We start from the raw sequence: 20,828 nt of genomic DNA, 5'->3' as shown, positions 1-20,828 counted from the left end.
ATCTCTCTCTCTCTGTATATCCCTCTCTCTTTCTTTATATCTCTCTCTCTTTCTGTATATCTCTCTCTCTTTCTGTATCTCTCTCTCTCTCTGTATATCTCTCTCTCTCTCTGTATATCCCTCTCTCTTTCTGTATATCTCTCTCTCTCTCTGTATATCTCTCTCTCTTTCTTTATATCTCCCTCTCTTTCTGTATATCTCTCTCTCTTTCTGTATATCTCTCTCTCTCTCTGTATATCTCTCTCTCTCTCTGTATATCTCTCTCTCTTTCTTTATATCTCCCTCTCTTTCTGTATATCTCTCTCTCTCTCTGTATATCTCTCTCTCTCTCTGTATATCTCTCTCTCTTTCTTTATATCTCCCTCTCTTTCTGTATATCTCTCTCTCTCTGTATATCTCTCTCTTTCTCTGTATATCTCTCTCTCTTTCTTTATATCTCCCTCTCTTTCTGTATATCTCTCTCTCTCTCTGTATATCTCTCTCTCTTTCTTTATATCTCCCTCTCTTTCTGTATATCTCTCTCTCTTTCTGTATATCTCTCTCTCTCTCTGTATATCTCTCTCTCTCTCTGTATATCTCTCTCTCTTTCTTTATATCTCCCTCTCTTTCTGTATATCTCTCTCTCTCTGTGTATCTCTCTCTCTCTCTGTATATCTCTCTCTCTTTCTTTATATCTCCCTCTCTTTCTGTATATCTCTCTCTCTTTCTGTATATCTCTCTCTCTCTCTTTATATCTCCCTCTCTTTCTGTATATCTCTCTCTCTCTCTGTATATCTCTCTCTCTTTCTTTATATCTCCCTCTCTTTCTGTATATCTCTCTCTCTTTCTGTATATCTCTCTCTCTCTGTATATCTCTCTCTCTCTGTATATCTCTCTCTCTTTCTTTATATCTCCCTCTCTTTCTGTATATCTCTCTCTCTTTCTGTATATCTCTCTCTCTCTCTGTATATCTCTCTCTCTCTCTGTATATCTCTCTCTCTCTTTTCTTTCTTTCTTTCTCTCTCTCTCTTCTCTGTTTCTCTCTCTCTGTCTGTCTGTCTGTCTCTCTCTCTCTCTCATCTGTATCCCTCTCTCTGTATCTCTCTCTCTCTATCTGTATCTGTCTCTCTCTGTATCTGTATCGCTCTCTCTCTGTCTCTATCTGTATCTGTCTCTCTCTGTATCTGTATCGCTCTCTCTCTTTCTGTATATCTCTCTCTCTCTCTTTATATCTCCCTCTCTTTCTGTATATCTCTCTCTCTCTCTGTATATCTCTCTCTCTTTCTTTATATCTCCCTCTCTTTCTGTATATCTCTCTCTCTTTCTGTATATCTCTCTCTCTCTCTGTATATCTCTCTCTCTCTCTGTATATCTCTCTCTCTTTCTTTATATCTCCCTCTCTTTCTGTATATCTCTCTCTCTTTCTGTATATCTCTCTCTCTCTCTGTATATCTCTCTCTCTCTCTGTATATCTCCCTCTCTCTCGCTCTGTTTCTTTCTTTCTTTCTTTCTCTCTCTCTCTCTCTTGCTCTGTTTCTCTCTCTCTGTATCTGTCTGTCTGTCTCTCTCTCTCTCTCCATCTGTATCCCTCTCTCTGTATCTCTCTCTTTCTATCTGTATCTGTCTCTCTCTGTATCTGTATCGCTCTCTCTCTGTCTCTATCTGTATCTGTCTCTCTCTGTATCTGTATCGCTCTCTCTCTTTCTCTCTCTCTGTTTCTCTCTCTGTTTCTCGCTCTGTTTCTCTCTCTCTGTATCTCTATCTCTCTCTGTATCTCTCTATCTCTCTCTGTATCTCTCTCTCTCTCTGTTTCTCTCTCTCTCTCTCTCTTGCTCTGTTTCTCTCTCTCTGTATATCTCCCTCTCTCTCTTGCTCTCTTTCTCTCGCTCTGTATCTCTCTCTCTGTATCTCTCTCTCTGTATCTCTCGCTCTGTATCTCTCTCTCTCTCTCTCTCTCTCTCTCTCTCTCTCTCTCTCTCTCTATATATATATATATATAATCTGTATTTCTCTGTATATCTCTCTCTATATCTCTCTCTCTGTATATCTCTCTCAATTCAATTAAATGTGCTTTATTGGCTCTCTCTGTATATCAATTCAATTCAAGGGGCTTTATTAGCATGGGAAACATATGTTAACATTGCCAAAGCAAGTGAGGTAGATAATATACAAAAGTGAAATAAACAATAAAAATGAACAGTAAACATTAGACTCACAGAAGTTCCAAAAGAATAAAGACATTTCAAATGTCATATTATGTCTATATACAGTGTTGTAACGATGTACAAATGGTTAAAGTACAAAAGAGAAAATAAATAAACATAAATATGGGTTGTATTTACAATGGTGTTTGTTCTTCACTGGTTGACCTTTTCTTGTGGCAACAGGTCACACATCTTGCTGCTGTGATGGCACACTGTGGTATGTCACCCAGTAGATATGGGAGTTTATCAAAATTGGGTTTGTTTTCTAATTCTTTGTGTGTCTGTGTAATCTGAGGGAAATATGTCTCTAATATGGTCATACATTTGGGCAGGAGGTTAGGAAGTGCAGCTCAGTTTCCACCTCATTTTGTGGTCAGTGTGTACATAGCCTGTCTTCTCTTGAGAGCCAGGTCTGCCTACGGCGGCCTTTCTCAATAGCAAGGCTATGCTCACTGAGTCTGTACATAGTCAAAGCTTTCCTTAAGTTTGAGTCAGTCACAGTGGTCAGGTATTCTGCCACTGTGTACTCTCTGTTTAGGGCCAAATAGCATTCTAGTTTGCTCTGTTTTTTTGTTAATTCTTTCCAATGTGTCAAGTAATTATCTTTTTGTTTTCTCATGATTTGGTTGGGTCTAATTGTGTTGCTGTCCTGGGGCTCTGTGGGGTGTGTTTGTGTTTGTGAACAGAGCCCCAGGACCAGCTTGCTTAGGGGACTCTTCTCCAGGTTCATCTCTCTGTAGGTGATGGCTTTGTTATGGGTTTGGGTTCTCTCTCTCTGTCTGTCTCTCGCTCACAATTCAATTCAATTTGCTTTATTGGCATGACTTAACAATATACATATTGCCAAAGCTTACTTTGGATATTTACAATATTAAGATAAGATATATCTCTCTCTGTCTATCTGTCTCTCTCTCTCTATCTATCTCTCTCTCTCTCTGTATCTCTCTCTCTCTCTCTCTCTGTATCTCTCTCTCTCTCTGTATCTCTCTCTCTGCATCTCTCTCTCTGCATCTCTCTCTCTGCATCTCTCTCTCTCTGCATCTCTCTCTCTCTGTATCGCTCTCTCTCTCTGTATCGCTCTCTCTCTCTCTGTATCTCTCTCTCTCTCTGCATCTCTCTCTCTCTCTGCATCTCTCTCTCTCTCTGCATCTCTCTCTCTCTATCTCTCTCGCTATCTCTCTCTCTCTCGCTATCTCTCTCGCGTCTCTTCTATCTCTCTCTCTGCATCTCTCTCTCTCTGCATCTCTCTCTCTCTGCATCTCTCTCTCTCTGCATCTCTCTCTCTCTGCATCGCTCTCTCTCTGTATCTCTATCTCTCTGTATCTCTATATCTCTCTCTCTGTATCGCTCTCTCTCTGTATCTCTCTCTCTCTCTCTGTATCTCGCTCTCTGTATCTCTCTCTCTCTCTCTCTCTCTCGCTCTCTGTATCTCTCTCTCTCTCTGTCTCTCTCTCTCTGTCTCTCTCTCTCTGTATCTCTCTCTCTCTGTATCTCTCTCTCTCTGTATCTCTCTCTCTCTGTATCTCTCTCTCTCTGTATCTCTCTCTCTCTCTCTCTCTCTCTCTCTCTGTATCTCTCTCTCTCTCTGTATCTCTCTCTCTCTCTCTATCTCTCTCTTTATCTCTCTCTCTGTATCGCTCTCTCTCTCTGTATTGCTAAATTACTTACATTGTCAAAGTATACATATAACAAAAATGGTGGGACCTACAGAAATAATAATAGTAGTGGAAATGTGATTGCCATTAACAGCTACTACAACAACAATATTAATGAGAATAATAGTAAAATAAAGCGATAGTAGTAGACCAGTCTCAACATGACTGAGAAGACACATGACATGATATGAAAGACAAAACAAAACTAAATGGGAAATATTATTGACATTACATTGCACATTTCACTGGCTGACCCTCAGGTTGTGGCAGGAGGACGCATATTTGGCTGGCAAAACTGTACATTTTGGCTTTTCACCCAATAAATATTTGATTTTTATAGTTTCAAATTCTTTGTATTGAATTATAATTTTGGGAAATAAATATTCTCTTCGATCTGAGTATTTGCCACAGTGTAATAGGAAATGCAGCTCTGTCTCTACCTCTCCCCTGGAGCAGAGTGAGCACAGCCTGTCCTCTCTGGGCAGCCAGATTTGTCTGTGATGACCGGTCTCTATAGCCAGACTGTCCTCTCTGGGCAGCCAGCCTGTCCTCTCTGGGCAGCCAGATTTGTCTGTGATGACCGGTCTCTATAGCCAGACTGTCCTCTCTGAGTCTGTACCTTTTCCTCAGTTTTCTATCAGTCACGGTGGTCAGATAGTCTGCCACCATGTGGCAGACTATCTGTTTAGAGACAAATAGCATTGAAGTTTACTTAGATTTATTATGGTGTCTTTCCAATAGGTGATATATTTTTATTTTCTGACTGCTGTCCTGAGGCTCTATGGGGTTGGTTTGGGTTAGTGAACTGAGCCTCAGAACCAGCTGGCTGACTGCTGTCCTGAGGCTCTATGGGATTGGTTTGGGTTAGTGAACTGAGCCTCAGAACCAGCTGGCTGACTGCTGTCCTGAGGCTCTATGGGGTTGGTTTGGGTTAGTGAACTGAGCCTCAGAACCAGCTGGCTGACTGCTGTCCTGAGGCTCTATGGGATTGGTTTGGTTAGTGAACTGAGCCTCAGAACCAGCTGGCTGACTGCTGTCCTGAGGCTCTATGGGATTGGTTTGGGTTAGTGAACTGAGCCTCAGAACCAGCTGGCTGACTGCTGTCCTGAGGCTCTATGGGGTTGGTTTGGGTTAGTGAACTGAGCCTCAGAACCAGCTGGCTGACTGCTGTCCTGAGGCTCTATGGGGTTGGTTTGGGTTAGTGAACTGAGCCTCAGAACCAGCTGGCTGACTGCTGTCCTGAGGTTCTATGGGATTGGTTTGGGTTAGTGAACTGAGCCTCAGAACCAGCTGGCTGAGTGCTGTCCTGAGGCTCTATGGGATTGGTTTGGGTTAGTGAACTGAGCCTCAGAACCAGCTGGCTGAGGGGGCTCTTCTCTTGTTTCATCTCTGGACGTTGTAGAGCTGTGATGGAATGTTTTGGGGTCACTTGTTTTTAGATGGTTGCAAAATGTCTCTTTTTTCTATTTGAATAAGGAGGGGTTACTGGCCCAATTCTGCTCTACATGAGGTATTTGGAGTTTTTTTTGAACTTGCAATACAGTCTGGCAAAACTCTGCATGCAGTATTTGGATTGGATGTTAGAGAGTAGACCCCATACTTCGCTGCCATATAGAGCAATTGGTTCTATAACTGATTGGAACATTTTGAGCCAGATTCTAATTGGAATTTCGATTTTAATGTTCTTTTTAATGGCATAGAATACTCTTCATGCTTTGTCTCTCAGCTCGTTCACAGCCATGTGAAAGCTACCTGTGTTTCTGATATTTAGTCCCAGATACGTGTAGTTTCACAGCCATGTGAAAGCTACCTGTGTTTCTGATATTTAGTCCCAGATACGTGTAGTTTCACAGCCATGTGAAAGCTACCTGTGTTTCTGATATTTAGTCCCAGATACGTGTAGTTTCACAGCCATGTGAAAGCTACCTGTGTTTCTGATATTTAGTCCCAGATACGTGTAGTTTCACAGCCATGTGAAAGCTACCTGTGTTTCTGATATTTAGTCCCAGATACGTGTAGTTTCACAGCCATGTGAAAGCTACCTGTGTTTCTTATATTTAGTCCCAGATACGTGTAGTTTCACAGCCATGTGAAAGCTTCCTCTGTTTCTGATATTTAGTCCCAGATACGTGTAGTTTCACAGCCATGTGAAAGCTACCTGTGTTTCTGATATTTAGTCCCAGATACGTGTAGTTTCACAGCCATGTGAAAGCTACCTGTGTTTCTGATATTTAGTCCCAGATACGTGTAGTTTCACAGCCATGTGAAAGCTTCCTCTGTTGCTGATATTTAGTCCCAGATACGTGTAGTTTCACAGCCATGTGAAAGCTACCTCTGTTGCTGATATTTAGTCCCAGATACGTGTAGTTTCACAGCCATGTGAAAGCTTCCTCTGTTGCTGATATTTAGTCCCAGATACGTGTAGTTTCACAGCCATGTGAAAGCTACCTGTGTTTCTGATATTTAGTCCCAGATACGTGTAGTTTCACAGCCATGTGAAAGCTACCTCTGTTTCTGATATTTAGTCCCAGATACGTGTAGTTTCACAGCCATGTGAAAGCTACCTGTGTTTCTGATATTTAGTCCCAGATACGTGTAGTTTCACAGCCATGTGAAAGCTTCCTCTGTTTCTGATATTTAGTCCCAGATACGTGTAGTTTCACAGCCATGTGAAAGCTACCTGTGTTTCTGATATTTAGTCCCAGATACGTGTAGTTTCACAGCCATGTGAAAGCTACCTGTGTTTCTGATATTTAGTCCCAGATACGTGTAGTTTCACAGCCATGTGAAAGCTACCTGTGTTTCTGATATTTAGTCCCAGATACGTGTAGTTTCACAGCCATGTGAAAGCTACCTGTGTTTCTGATATTTAGTCCCAGATACGTGTAGTTTCACAGCCATGTGAAAGCTTCCTCTGTTTCTGATATTTAGTCCCAGATACGTGTAGTTTCACAGCCATGTGAAAGCTACCTGTGTTTCTTATATTTAGTCCCAGATACGTGTAGTTTCACAGCCATGTGAAAGCTACCTGTGTTTCTGATATTTAGTCCCAGATACGTGTAGTTTCACAGCCATGTGAAAGCTACCTGTGTTTCTGATATTTAGTCCCAGATACGTGTAGTTTCACAGCCATGTGAAAGCTACCTGTGTTTCTGATATTTAGTCCCAGATACGTGTAGTTTCACAGCCATGTGAAAGCTACCTGTGTTTCTGATATTTAGTCCCAGATACGTGTAGTTTCACAGCCATGTGAAAGCTACCTCTGTTGCTGATATTTAGTCCCAGATACGTGTAGTTTCACAGCCATGTGAAAGCTTCCTCTGTTGCTGATATTTAGTCCCAGATACGTGTAGTTTCACAGCCATGTGAAAGCTACCTGTGTTTCTGATATTTAGTCCCAGATACGTGTAGTTTCACAGCCATGTGAAAGCTACCTGTGTTTCTGATATTTAGTCCCAGATACGTGTAGTTTCACAGCCATGTGAAAGCTACCTGTGTTTCTGATATTTAGTCCCAGATACGTGTAGTTTCACAGCCATGTGAAAGCTTCCTCTGTTTCTGATATTTAGTCCCAGATACGTGTAGTTTTTGAGGTGTTCTAATAGAACTGTCAAAATATAATTTATATTTGTCATCCTGATTTCCAAACTTTTTTGGAATATCATTATATTCAGTTTTTTTTCTTCCGATTAACGGTCAGAGCCCAGGTCTGACAGAACCTGTGGTTAACGGTCAGAGCCCAGACAGAACCTGTGGTTAACGGTCAGAACCCAGGTCTGACAGAACCGGTGGTTAACGGTCAGAGCCCAGACAGAACCTGTGGTTAACAGTCAGAGCCCAGGTCTGACAGAACCTGTGGTTACCGGTCAGAGCCCAGACAGAACCTGTGGTTAACGGTCAGAGCCCAGACAGAACCTGTGGTTAACAGTCAGAGTCCAGGTCTAACAGAACCTGTGGTTAACGGTCAGAGCCCAGACAGAACCTGAGGTTAACGGTCAGAGCCCAGACAGAACCTGTGATTAACGGTCAGAGCCCAGACAGAACCTGTGGTTAACGGTCAGAGCCCAGGTCCCGACAGAACCTGTGGTTAACGGTCAGAGCCCAGGTCTGACAGAACCTGTGATTAACAGTCAGAGCCCAGGTCTAACAGAACCTGTGGTTAACGGTCAGAGCCCAGACAGAACCTGTGGTTAATGGTCAGAGCCCAGGTCGGACGGAACCTGTGCAGATGATCTACAGTGGGCTCCGAAATGACTGGCACCCCTGGCTGGCAATGCACAAACAATAGTTTAAGAAATATAACGATATAATTATAGAGAGAAACTCAAAATACCAACATGTGAGAAATACTGTACTTTATTAATGTTTCAATGGAACCATCCAAAATCAACCAATTATTCAATACAAGATAAATTTCACCAAAAATCAAGGTTTCATAATTATTGGCACTCCTCATTTAGTACTTAGTGCCTCTGGCAGGGATACCAGCATGGTCTTTTCCTGTAATGTTTGACAAGGTTAAGGAACACATTTGGAGGGATTTTGAACCATTCCTCTATGCAGATCCTTTCAAGATCCTTCACATTCTTGGGTTTGCGCTTATCAACTGCCCTCTTCAACTCAGCCCGCAGGTTTTCGATTGGATGGAGGTCCGGCGACTGAGATGGCACAACATTGATTTTGTTGTCACAGAACCATTTCTGTGTGGATCTTGAGGTATGTTTTGGGTCACTGTCTTGTTGGAAAGTCCACCTACGGCCAAGTCCGAGCCTTCTGGCAGAGGCAACTAGATTGTCAACCAAAATTGCCTGATACTTGGTGGAATTCATTATACCATCAATCTTAACCGGTGCCCCTGGACCTCTGGAATTAAAACAGCCCCAAAACATCACTGACCCCCCCCTCCATATTTCACCGTGGGTATGAGGTGCCTCTCCTTGTATGCATCTCTGTTTCGACGCCAAACATGCCTATGCTGTATCTGACCAAAACGTTCAATGTTGGTCTCATCTGGTCTCATCTCACCTTCTTCCAGTCATAATTGAAATGCCGTTTGGCAACTCCAAGCGCTTGCGTCCGTGTCTTGGGGTCAGAAAGGGCTTTCTTCTGGCAACCCTTCCAAAGAGCCTGTGGTTGTGGAGGTGGCGTCTGATGGTGCTTTCTGAAACCTGGTGACCCCCAAGACGCCATCAAGGCCTGCAATTCTTTCACAGTGATTCTTGGGGATTTTGTTGCTTCTCACCATCCTCCTCCCTATCCTGGGGGGCAAAATGCATTTTCGTCTTCTACCCATGAGGTTTTCAACTGTTCCATATCTTTTGAATGTTTTAATAATTGCCCTGACAGTGCCCAGTGGTATATTCAATTATTTGTGGATCTTCTTGTAGCCGTTACCAGATTTATGAAGGTCTACGATCGTCTGTCTCTTTTGAACTGCCAGTTCTTTTCTTTTCTTTTTTCATGGTGTTGGTTGACGAAGGGATATTACATGCCTGGTACCTAATTTTTATACCCTAGTGAAACAGGAAGTGATGTAATGGCACAATATAGTTCCTTAACACTTAGATTAACTTAAATAAGTGGAATTTAATTCCTGGTTTAATTTTGGAAGATGTTATTTACAAAAATCTGTAAGGGTGCCAATAATTGTGAACTTGATTTGGAGGACATTTAATTAAAAATCAATCAATAAGTGATTTTTGTGGGTTCCAGTGAAAAATGAATAAAGTACACTATTGAGTTTCTCTATTAGTGTTTGTATTTTTAAAGATTTGTTTGTGAATTGCCAGGAGGGTGCCGACAATTTTGGAGCCCACTGAAGATGCTGCTGTATAGAGTCATGCTGTATAGAGCCATGCTGTATAGAGCCCTGCTGTATAGAGCCCTGCTGTATAGAGTCATGCTGTATAGAGCCATGCTGTATAGAGCCATGCTGTATAGAGCCATGCTGTATAGAGCCATGCTGTATAGAGCCATGCTGTATATAGTCATGCTGTATAGAGCCATGCTGTATAGAGCCATGCTGTATAGTGCCATGCTGTATAGAGCCATGCTGTATAGAGCCATGCTGTATAGAGCCATGCTGTATAGAGCCATGCTGTATAGAGCCCTGCTGTATAGAGCCATGCTGTATAGAGCCATGCTGTATAGAGCCATGCTGTATAGAGCCATGCTGTATAGAGTCATGCTGTATAGAGTCATGCTGTATAGAGCCATGCTGTATAGAGCCATGCTGTATAGAGCCCTGCTGTATAGAGCCCTGCTGTATAGAGCCATGCTGTATAGAGCCATGCTGTATAGAGCCATGCTGTATAGAGCCATGCTGTATAGAGCCATGCTGTATAGTGCCATGCTGTATAGTGTCATGCTGTATAGTGTCATGCTGTATAGAGACATGCTGTATCAGTGGATGGTAGAGCCATGCTGTATAGAGCCATGCTTTATAGAGCCATGCTGTATAGAGCCATGCTGTATAGAGTCATGCTGCATAGAGTCATGCTGTATCAGTGGATGGTAGAGTCATGTTGTATAGAGTCATGCTGTATCAGTGGATGGTAGAGTCATGCTGTATAGAGTCATGCTGTATAGAGTCATGCTGTATAGAGCCATGCTGTATAGAGCCATGCTGTATAGAGTCATGCTGTATCAGTGGATGGTAGAGTCATGCTGTATCAGTGGATGGTAGAGTCATGCTGTATCAGTGAATGATAGTGTCATGCTGCATCAGTGGATGGTAGAGCCATGCTGTATAGATCCATGCTGTATAGAGTCATGCTGTATAGAGCCATGCTGTAGAGAGTCATGCTGTATAGAGTCATGCTATATCAGTGGATGATAGTGTCATGCTGCATCAGTGGATGGTAGAGCCATGCTGTATAGAGTCATGCTGTATAGAGTCATGCTGTAGAGAGTCATGCTGTATAGAGTCATGCTATATCAGTGGATGGTAGAGTCATGCTGTATAGAGTCATGCTATATCATTGGATGGTAGAGTCATGCTGTATAGAGTCATGCTGTATCATTGGATGGTAGAGTCATGCTGTATCAGTGGATGGTAGAGTCATGCTGTATCAGTGGATGGTAGAGTCATGCTGTATAGAGTCATGCTATATCAGTGGATGATAGAGTCATGCCGTATCAGTGGATGGTAGAGTCATGCCGTATCAGTGGATGGTAGAGTCATGCTGTATCATTGGATGGTAGAGTCTTGCTGTATCAGTGGATGGTAGAGTCAGGCTATATCAGTGGATGGTAGAGTCTTGCTGTATCAGTGGATGGTAGAGTCATGCCGTATCAGTGGATGGTAGAGTCATGCCGTATCAGTGGATGGTAGAGTCATGCTGTATCATTGGATGGTAGAGTCTTGCTGTATCAGTGGATGGTAGAGTCAGGCTATATCAGTGGATGGTAAAGTCGGTAAAATTAACGAGAGTCTTGTCTTTAAAATTGTGTAAAATAGTCATATGTTTGAGAAATTGAAGTTATAGCATTTATGAGGTATTTGTATTTCGCGCCACGCGATTCCATTGGTGTCCCACCTATATCAGTGGATGGCAGCGCCATGCTGTATAGAGTCATGCTGTATCAGTGGATGGTAGAGTCATGCTGTATAGAGTCATGCTGTATCAGTGGATGGTAGAGTCATGCTGTATAGAGTCATGCTGTATCAGTGGATGGTAGAGTCATGCTATATCAGTGGATGGTAGAGTCATGCTGTATCAGTGGATGGTAGAGTCATGCTGTATAGAGTCATGCTGTATCAGTGGATGGTAGAGTCATGCTGTATAGAGTCATGCTGTATCAGTGGATGGTAGAGTCATGCTGTATCAGTGGATGGTAGAGTCATGCTGTATCAGTGGATGGTAGAGTCATGCTGTATGTCATGCTTGCGTCCCACCCTAGTCAACAGCCATTGGAATCGCGTGGCGCGAAATACAAATACCTCATAAATGCTGTAACTTCAATTTCTCAAACATATGACTATTTTACACCATTTTAAAGACAAGACTCGTTAATCTAACCACATTGTCCAATTTCAAAAAGGCTTTACAGCGAAAGCAAAACATTAGATTATGTCAGGAGAGTACCCTGCCAAAAATAATCACACAGCCATTTTCAAAGCAAGCATTTATGTCACAAAAACCAAAACCACAGCTAAATGCAGCACTAACCTTTGATGATCTTCATCAGATGACACTCCTAGGACATTATGTTATACAATACATGCATGTTTTGTTCAATCAAGTTCTTATTTATATCAAAAAACCAGCTTTTTACATTAGCATGTGACGTTCAGAACTAGCATACCCACCGCAAACTTCCGGTGAATTTACTTAATTACTCACGATTAACATTCACAAAATACACAACAATTATTTAAAGAATTATAGATACAGAACTCCTTTATGCAATCGCGGTGTCAGATTTTAAAATAGCTTTTCGGCGAAAGCACATTTTGCAATATTTTGAGTAGATAGCCCGGCCATCACGGCTAGCTAATTTGACACCCACCAAGTTTGGCCCTCACCAAACTCAGATTTACCATAAGAAAAATTGGATTACCTTTGCTGTTCTTCGTCAGAATGCACTCCCAGGACTTCTACTTCAACAACAAATGTTGTTTTGGTTCGAAATAATCCATAGTTATATTAAAATAGCTCCGTTTTGTTCATGCGTTCAGGTCAGTATCCGAAGGGTGACGCGCGAGTGCATTTCGTGATAAAAAAAATTCAAAATATTCCATTACCGTACTTAGAAGCATGTCAAACGCTGTTTAAAATCAATTTTTATGAGATTTTTCTCGTAAAATAGCGATAATATTCCAACCAGGCGACGTTGTATTCATTCAAAGAGAGAAAGAAAAACATGGAGAATTCACATGAACGCGCATCTTCAGTGTCACTGTTCTCAGCCTGACCACTCACAAAATCTCCTGCTGTTTTTCGCCCAGAGACTGGAGAGACGTTATTCCATTTTCTGGCGCCTTCTGAGAGCCAATGGAAGCCTTAGAAAATGTCACGTTACAGCAGAGATGCTGTATATTCGATAGAGATGCTGCAGAAGGAGAACAAATTGTCAGACAGGGCACTTCCTGTATGGAATCTTCTCAGGTTTTGGCCTGCCATATGAGTTCTGTTATACTCAGACACCATTCAAACAGTTTTAGAAACTTTAGAGTGTTTCTATCCAAATTTACTAATTATATGCATATTCTCGTTTCTGGGCAAGAGTAGTAACCAGTTTAAATCGTGTACGTTTTTTATCCGGCCGTGCGAATACTGCCCCCTATCCCCAACAGGTTATTAATTTGCGCCTTTTCTTCCCCATGCGTTTTTTGCTTCCCAGTTGACTATTTGCAACAAAACGTTTGAATGTCCGGTGGTCACGCCTCAATAGTTTAGCTATTTAAAGAGTGTCGCATCCGTCTGAAAGGCATTTTACATTTTTGTCTTTTCAGTGTCAGTTAAATGTATTTTTTGGCCCATTTTACCTGCGGTAATGAGGCTGCCTAATAATTATGCACACCTTTATATAAGGTGTTATTCACTTTCGCCAGACCCTCCCTCATTACACAAATACACATCACCTGAAAATGAGTAAATCTAATAAGCATTCAAGTTTATATGGTTTGGAGTTCGAAAATGTGAATAGAAACAATGATAAGATCAGAATACTCACTTGTCTAATAATTGTGCACACAGTGTAGAACAGAACCATTAGCTCATGTTAGTTAACAGAATACTCTATTCTGTTGAATAAAACAACCATTATAATGCAATACAAATCTTATAATACAAATCTTATAATATATCTTATAATCTTGCAATTTTCCACGACAAGACCCTGGGCCTAGTCATGCCAGTGATGGTGGTGTAGATGAGGCTGGGCCTAGTCAGGCTGGAGATGGTGGTGTAGATGAGGCTGGGCCTAGTCAGGCTGGAGATGGTGAGGTAGTTGAGGCTGGGCCAAGTCATGCTATGGAGGGTGCTGTAGATGAGGCTGGGCCTAGTCAGGCTACAGATGGTGCTGTAGATGAGGCTGGGTCTAGTCAGGCTACAGATGGTGCTGTAGATGAGGCTGGGTCTAGTCAGGCTACAGATGGTGCTGTAGATGAGGCTAGTCAGGCTACAGATGGTGCTGTAGATTAGGCTGGGCCTAGCCAGGCTATAAATTGTGGTGTAGCTGAGGCTGGGTCTAGTCATGCTATGGATGGTGGTGTATATGAGTCTGGGCCTCGTCATGTTATGGATTGTGGTGTAGATGAGGCTGGGTCTATTCCGATTATGCTAGTTGATGAGGAGAGTATAGTGGGGAAGTGCAAGAGACTAGGGGGAGAGGAGGAGGGTGTCATGCGGGAAAGGAAAACGGGGGAGAAGAAAAGAGGTGGGAGGGGAGAGGCTGGTGTGGTCAAAGGCACCAAGGAAACTTTGCCTGGTGGTGGGGGGGAGACCCTGACCAGAGAGGAAGGGCAGGTGGTCAGGATGGGAGATAGAGATGAGGAGGAGGAAAGTGAGTCTGAGGAAGAGGATGATGAGGAGGCCTTTTTTCAGACTCCTCCTCAATGGGTCCGGAGCTGACAGCCAGTCAAGCAGAGGGGTCAAAATGTTTATTAATCACGGTACTCCATTTTGTTTATCTGTCGGTCCCCAGCCTCGAACTCAGGGCCTGTGTGTAGTTAACCGACCCTCTCTGCCCATTCATCACCATTTTACCTGTTGTTGTTGTCTTAGCTGATTAGCTGTTGTTGTCTTACCCGTTGTTGTCTTAGCTAGCTCTCCCAATCAACACCTGTGATTGCTTAATGCCTCACTTTATGTCTCCCTCTAATGTCAATATGCCTTGTATACTGATGTTTAGGGTAATTATCATTGTTTTATTTTACTGGGGAGCCCCTAGCCCCACTCAACATGCCTCAGATACCTCTTTTGTCCCACCTCCCACACATGCGGTGACTTCACCCATTATAACTAGTGCGTCCAGAGATGCAACCTCTCTTATCATCACTCAGTGCCTGGGTTTACCTCCACTGTACCCGCACCCCACCGTACCCCTGTCTGCACATTATGCCCTGAATCTATTCTACCACGCCCAGAAATCTGCTCCTTTTATTCTCTGTCCCCAACGCACTAGACGACCAGTTTTGCTAGCCTTTAGCCTTTAGCCGTACCCTCATCCTACTCCTCCTTTGTTCCTCGGATGATGTAGAGGCTAACCCAAGCCCTGCATGTCCCCAGGCACTCTCATTTGTTGACTTCTGTAACCGTAAAAGCCTTGGTTTCATGCATGTTAAAATCAGAGCCTCCTCCCTAACTTTGTTTTACTCACTGCTTTAGCACACTACGCCAACCCTGATGTCCTTGCCGTGTCTGAATCCTGGCTTAGGAAGGCCACCAAATATTCTGAGATTTCCATCCCCAATTACAACATTTTCCGTCAAGACAGAACTACCAAAGGGGGAGGAGTTGCAATCTATTGCAGAGATAGCCTGCAAAGTTCTGTCATACATTCCAGGTCTGTGCCCAAACAGTTCGAGCTTCTACTTTTAAAAATTAATCTTTCCAGAAATAAGTCTCTCACTGTTGCCGCCTGTTATAGACCCCCCTCAGCTCCCAGCTGTGCCCTGGACACAATATGTGAATTGATTGCCCCCCATCTGTCTTCAGAGTTCGTTCTGTTAGGTGACCTAAACTGGGATGTGCTTAACACCCCGGCAGTCCTACAATCTAAGCTAGATGACCTCAATCTCACGCAAATTATCAAGGAACCCAAAAGGTACAACCCTAAATCCGTAAACCCGGGCACCCTCATAGATAAATATCATCCTAACCAACTTGCCCTCCAAATACACCTCTGCTGTTTTCAATCAGGATCTCAGCGATCATTGCCTCATTGCCTGCATCCGTTATGGGTCCGTGGTCAAACAACCACCCCTCATCACTGTCAATTGCTCCCTAAAACACTTCTGTGAGCAGGCCTTTCTAATCAACCTGGCCTGGAATCCTTGAAGGATATTGACCTTATCCAGTCAGTAGAGGATGCCTGGTTGTTCTTTAAAAGTAATTTCCTCACCATCTAAAATAAGCATGCCCCTTTCAAAAAAAATTGAACTAAGAAAAGATATAGCCCTTGGTTCACTCCAGACCTGACTGCCCTCGACCAGCACAAAAACATCCTAGCATCGAATAGTCCCCATGATATGCAACTTTTCAGGGAAGTCAGGAATCAATACATGTTGTCAGTTTTTCAAACAGAAATTTGCATCCTGTAGCTCTAACTCCAAAAAGTTTTGGGACACTGTAAAGTCCATGGAGAACAAGAGCACCTCCTCCCAGCTGCACACTGCACTGAGTCTAGGAAACACTGTCACCACCGATAAATCCACAATAATCGAGAATTTCAATAAGCATTTCTCTACGGCTGGCTATGCTTTCCTCCTGACTACCTCAACCCCGGCCAAGAGCTCTGCACCCCCCGCAGCTACTTGCCAAAGTCTCCCCAGCTTCTCCTTCACCCAAATCCAGATAGCAGATGTTCTGAAAGAGCTGTAAAACCTGGACCCGTACAAATCAGCTGGGCTAGACAATCTGGACTCTCTCTTTCTAAAATGATCTGCCGCCTTTGTTGCAACCCCTATTACCAGCCTGTTCAACCTCTCTTTTGTATCGTCTGAAATTCGTAAAGGTTGGAAAGCTGCCGCGGTCATCTCCCTCTTCAAAGGGGGTGACACTCTAGACCATCCTGCCCTGCCTTTCTAAAGTCTTCGAAAGCCAAGTTAACAAACAGATCACTCACCATTTTGAAACCCACCGTACCTTCTCCGCTGTGCAATACGGTTTCTGAGCTGGTCACAGGTGCACCTCAGCCGCGCTCAAGGTACTAAACAATATCATAACCGGCATCGATATAAGACAGCACTGTGCAGCTGTCTTCATCGACCTGGCCAAGGCCTTCGACTCTGTCAATCATCGTATTCTTATCAGCAGACTCAACAGCCTTGGTTTCTCAAATGACTGCCTCACCTGGTTCACCAACTACTTCTCAGATAGAGTTCAGTGTGTCAAATCGGAGGGCCTGTTGTCCGGACCTCTGGCAGTCTCTATGGGGGTACCACAGGGTTCAAATCTTGGGCCGACTCTTTTCTCTGTATATTTCAATGATGTCGCTCTTGCTGCAGGTGATTCCTTGATCCACTTCTATGCAAACAACACCATTCTGTATACATCTGGCCCTTCTTTGGACACTGTGTTAACAAACCTCCAAACGAGCTTCCATGCCATACAACCCTCCTTCCGTGGCCTCCAACTGCTCTTAAACGCTAGTAAAACTAAATGCATGCTCTTCAACTGGTCACTGCCCGCACCCACCCACCCGACTAGCATCACTACTCTGGACGGTTCTGACTTAGAATATGTGGACAACTACAAATACCTAGGTGTCTGGCCAGACTGTAAACTCTCCTTCCAGACTCATATTAAGCATCTCCAATCCAAAATTAAATCTAGAATCGGTTTCCTATTTTGCAACAAAGCCTCCTTCACTCACGCTGCCAAACATACCCTTGTAAAACTGACTATCCTACCGATCCTCAACTTCGGCGATGTCATTTACAAAATAGCCTCCAACACTCTACTCAGCAAACTGGATGCAGTCTTTCACAGTGCCATCCATTTTGTCACCGAACTCCATATACTACCCACCACTGCGACCTGTATGCTCTCGTCGGCTGACCCTCGCTACATATTTGTCTCCAAACCCACTGGCTCCAGGTCATCTATAAGTCTTTGCTTGGTAAAGCTCCACCTTATTTCAGCTCACTGGTCACCATAGCAGCACCCACCCGTAGCACGCGCTCCAGCAGGTATATCTCACTGGTCATTCCAAAGCCAACTCCTCCTTTGGCTGCCTTTCTTTCCAGTTCTCTGCTGCCAATGACTGGAACAAATTGCAACAATTGCTGAAGTTGGAGACTTGTATCTCCCTCACTAATTTTAAGCATCAGCTATATGAGCAGCTTACCAATTGCTGCAGCTGTACATAGTCCATCTGTAAATAGCCCACCCAACTACCTACCTCATCCACATATTGTTTTTATTTAGTTTTTTGCTCTTTTGCACACCAGTATTTCTACTTGCACATCATCAACTGCACATCTATCATGCCAGTGTTAATTTGCTAAATTTTTATTACTTTGCTACTATGGCCTATTTATTTCCTTACCTCCTTACTCCATTTGCACACACTGTATATAGATTTTTCTACTGTGTTATTGACTGTATGTTTGTTTATCCCACGTGTAACTCTGTTGTTTTTTTTGTTGCACTGCTTTGCTTTATCATGGCCAGGTCGCAGTTGTAAATGAGAACTTGTTCTCAACTGGCCTACCAGGTTAAATAAAAGTGAAATAAAAATCAAATAAAAAACGGTGAGGGAGCTGACAAGGTTCACGGGGGAAAAGTTAATCTTGTGGCTTTTTTTTCTAATCCGAGAAAGTTTGTAAGATATGTACAACATGGTATGAATTTTTTTTTTTGTATTTTTATTTTTTTTTCACCTTTTATTTAACCAGGTAGGCTAGTTGAGAACAAGTTCTTATTTGCAACTGCGACCTGTTACACATGGAGTAAACAAAACATACAGTCAATAATACACTAGAACAAAAGAAAACAAAAGTCTATATACAGTGAGTGCAAATGAGGTAAGTTAAGGCAATAAATAGGCCATGGAGGCAAAGAAATTACAATATAGCAAATAAACACTGGAATGGTAGATGTGCAGAAGATGAATGTGCAAGTAGAGATATTGGGGTGCAAAGGAGCAAGATAAATAAATAAATACAGTATGGAGATGAGGTAGGTAGATAGATGGGCTGTTTACAGATGGGCTATGTGCAGTGATCTGTGAGCTGCTCTGACAGCTGATGCTTAAAGCTAGTGAGGGAGATATGAGTCTCCAGCTTCAGAGATTTTTGCAGTTCGTTCCAGTCATTAGCACCAGAGAACTGGAAGGAAAGGAGGCCAAAGGAGAAATTGGCGTTTGGGGGTGACCGGTGAGATATACCTGCTGGAGCGCGTGCTACGAGTGGGTGCTGCTATGGTGACCAGTGAGCTGAGATAAGGCGGGGCTTTATCTAGCAGAGACTTGTAGATAACCTGTAGCCAGTGGGTTTGGCGATGAGTATGAAGCGAGGGCCAACCAACGAGAGCATACAGGTCGCAATGGTGGGTAGTATATGGGCCTTGGTGACAAAACGGATGGCACTGTGATAGACTGCATCCAGTTTGTTGAGTAGTGTTGGAGGCTGTTTTAGAGATGACATCACCGAAGTCGAGGATCAGTAGGATGGTCAGTTTTACGAGGGTGTGTTTGGCAGCATGAGTGAAGGAGGCTTTGTTGCGATATAGGAAGCCGATTCTAGATTTCATTTTGGATTGGAGATGCTTAAAAATGAGGGGTATGGTGTTCTCTCACCCCGGAAATGGTTTAGGAAGTGGGTCACAACAATGCCTAAGGGCCGACCTTCAGATGCTGTTTAGATGTATAGTTTCCTTCTGGCGCTGGGGCTTTTTGAGCTTTGCTATTGGTCTCTTTCTTTGCTGGCTTTGCTCCCACTTCTTATGGAGACTCTCAGGTAGGCTCACTTAATATAAATGGCACCAGAGATGTGGGAATGAGGAGTGTGTTGGGTGAATATGTAAAACAAAAAAAGTACAGGAGATGTTTCTGCGGGAGACACAGTGATGTGATGAATGAAGTCGATTGAGGGGCTCTGGTGGAAAGGGGCAAGTGTGTTGAGCCATGGGACACATTTTAGTCCAGGGGTGGCAGTCTTTTTTGTACCCGGGTCTGTCTGTAAAAATTTGCTCCTCAAAGGAGGTGTGTAGGGGTAGACTGCTTATTGTAAAAGCTGAAATTTACAAAGTCCTGGAGGAAGTCCAGAAGGCACTGTCTGAGCCGGTAAGGGGGTGTTTGAGCAGCCAAAGGGGGAGGTGCCGCCAATGTTTCCGCCACTGCAGATGACGGCAGAGACGGTGGACTGGCAAGGGGGTCTGGAGGACTTGTTAGATTTTAACACAACGAGCCTGGGGGAGTTTGAGGTGGGAGGTAAAGCCCTCTACAACCATTAAGGTAAGGAACATTAGGAGTATAACTTGAGTAAAGGCACATCAGTGGCAGGGGGTATGTGGGGCGGAGAGTATGGTGGGTTTTAGATGGAGGGGGCTCTACAAACCCCCAGTACCAGAGAGGTCAGGGGACCTCCAGTAGAGGGTTCTACATGGAGCCCTGGCCACTAACAGCTGGTTGGCACGGGTTGAACCGGGAGTCGGACAGGGGTGTCCTTTCTGTGTTATGAGAGAAACTGATACATGTTTTTCCTGTGTGTACCAGGTTAATGCCATTAATGTCTCTGTTGGAATGTCTGTGTGAGAGGTTGGGGGTGGTTTTTACTGTTGGGATGTTTATAATGGGGTACAGATATTCAAGTAAGGAGAAGGCCAAATGTGTTTTGTTGAATTTTCTGTTTGGCTAACAAGGAGGAACATGGACCAAGGTGGAGGGATAACAGACCCTTTACTATTATTTAATGGGATGGTCTCTGTGCGCTTTAGGGTTGAATTTGAGTTCTATAAAATGATTAGTGTGTTTCAGGAGATACGGTGTGTTGGGGGGGGCTGTATGTATAGCTGGGGAAGATGTTTTGGATAGTAGAAGCGGTGAGGTTTCGGTTATTGTGATGTGTGGTGGTGTTTTGTATTGTGGGATAGAGGGCAAGGTGAGTATGGTACATGTATGCAGTTGAAGTAGGAAGTTTACATACACCTTAGCCAAATACATTTAAACTCAGTTTTTTACCATTTCTGACATTTAATCCTAGTAAAAATTCCCTGTTTTCGGTCAGTTAGGATCACCACTTTATTTTAAGAATGTGAAATGTCAGAATAGTAGTAGAGAGAATGATTTATTTCAGCTTTTATTTCTTTCATTACATTCC

General features: G+C 43.2%; 1 protein-coding gene across 1 annotated transcript in view; it reads left to right on the top strand.

Moving 5' to 3' along the window:
- LOC106584860 (anoctamin-1) overlaps positions 1-20,828 on the top strand; it is a 245,226-nt gene that overhangs the window by 131,584 nt on the left and 92,814 nt on the right. The window lies entirely within an intron of this gene.

Source organism: Salmo salar, chromosome ssa23 (assembly GCF_905237065.1).
Source record: "Salmo salar chromosome ssa23, Ssal_v3.1, whole genome shotgun sequence".
Lineage (NCBI taxonomy): Eukaryota > Metazoa > Chordata > Actinopteri > Salmoniformes > Salmonidae > Salmo > Salmo salar.
Note: the sequence above shows the minus strand (reverse complement) of the source record. Positions and strands in the feature narration are given on the sequence as shown.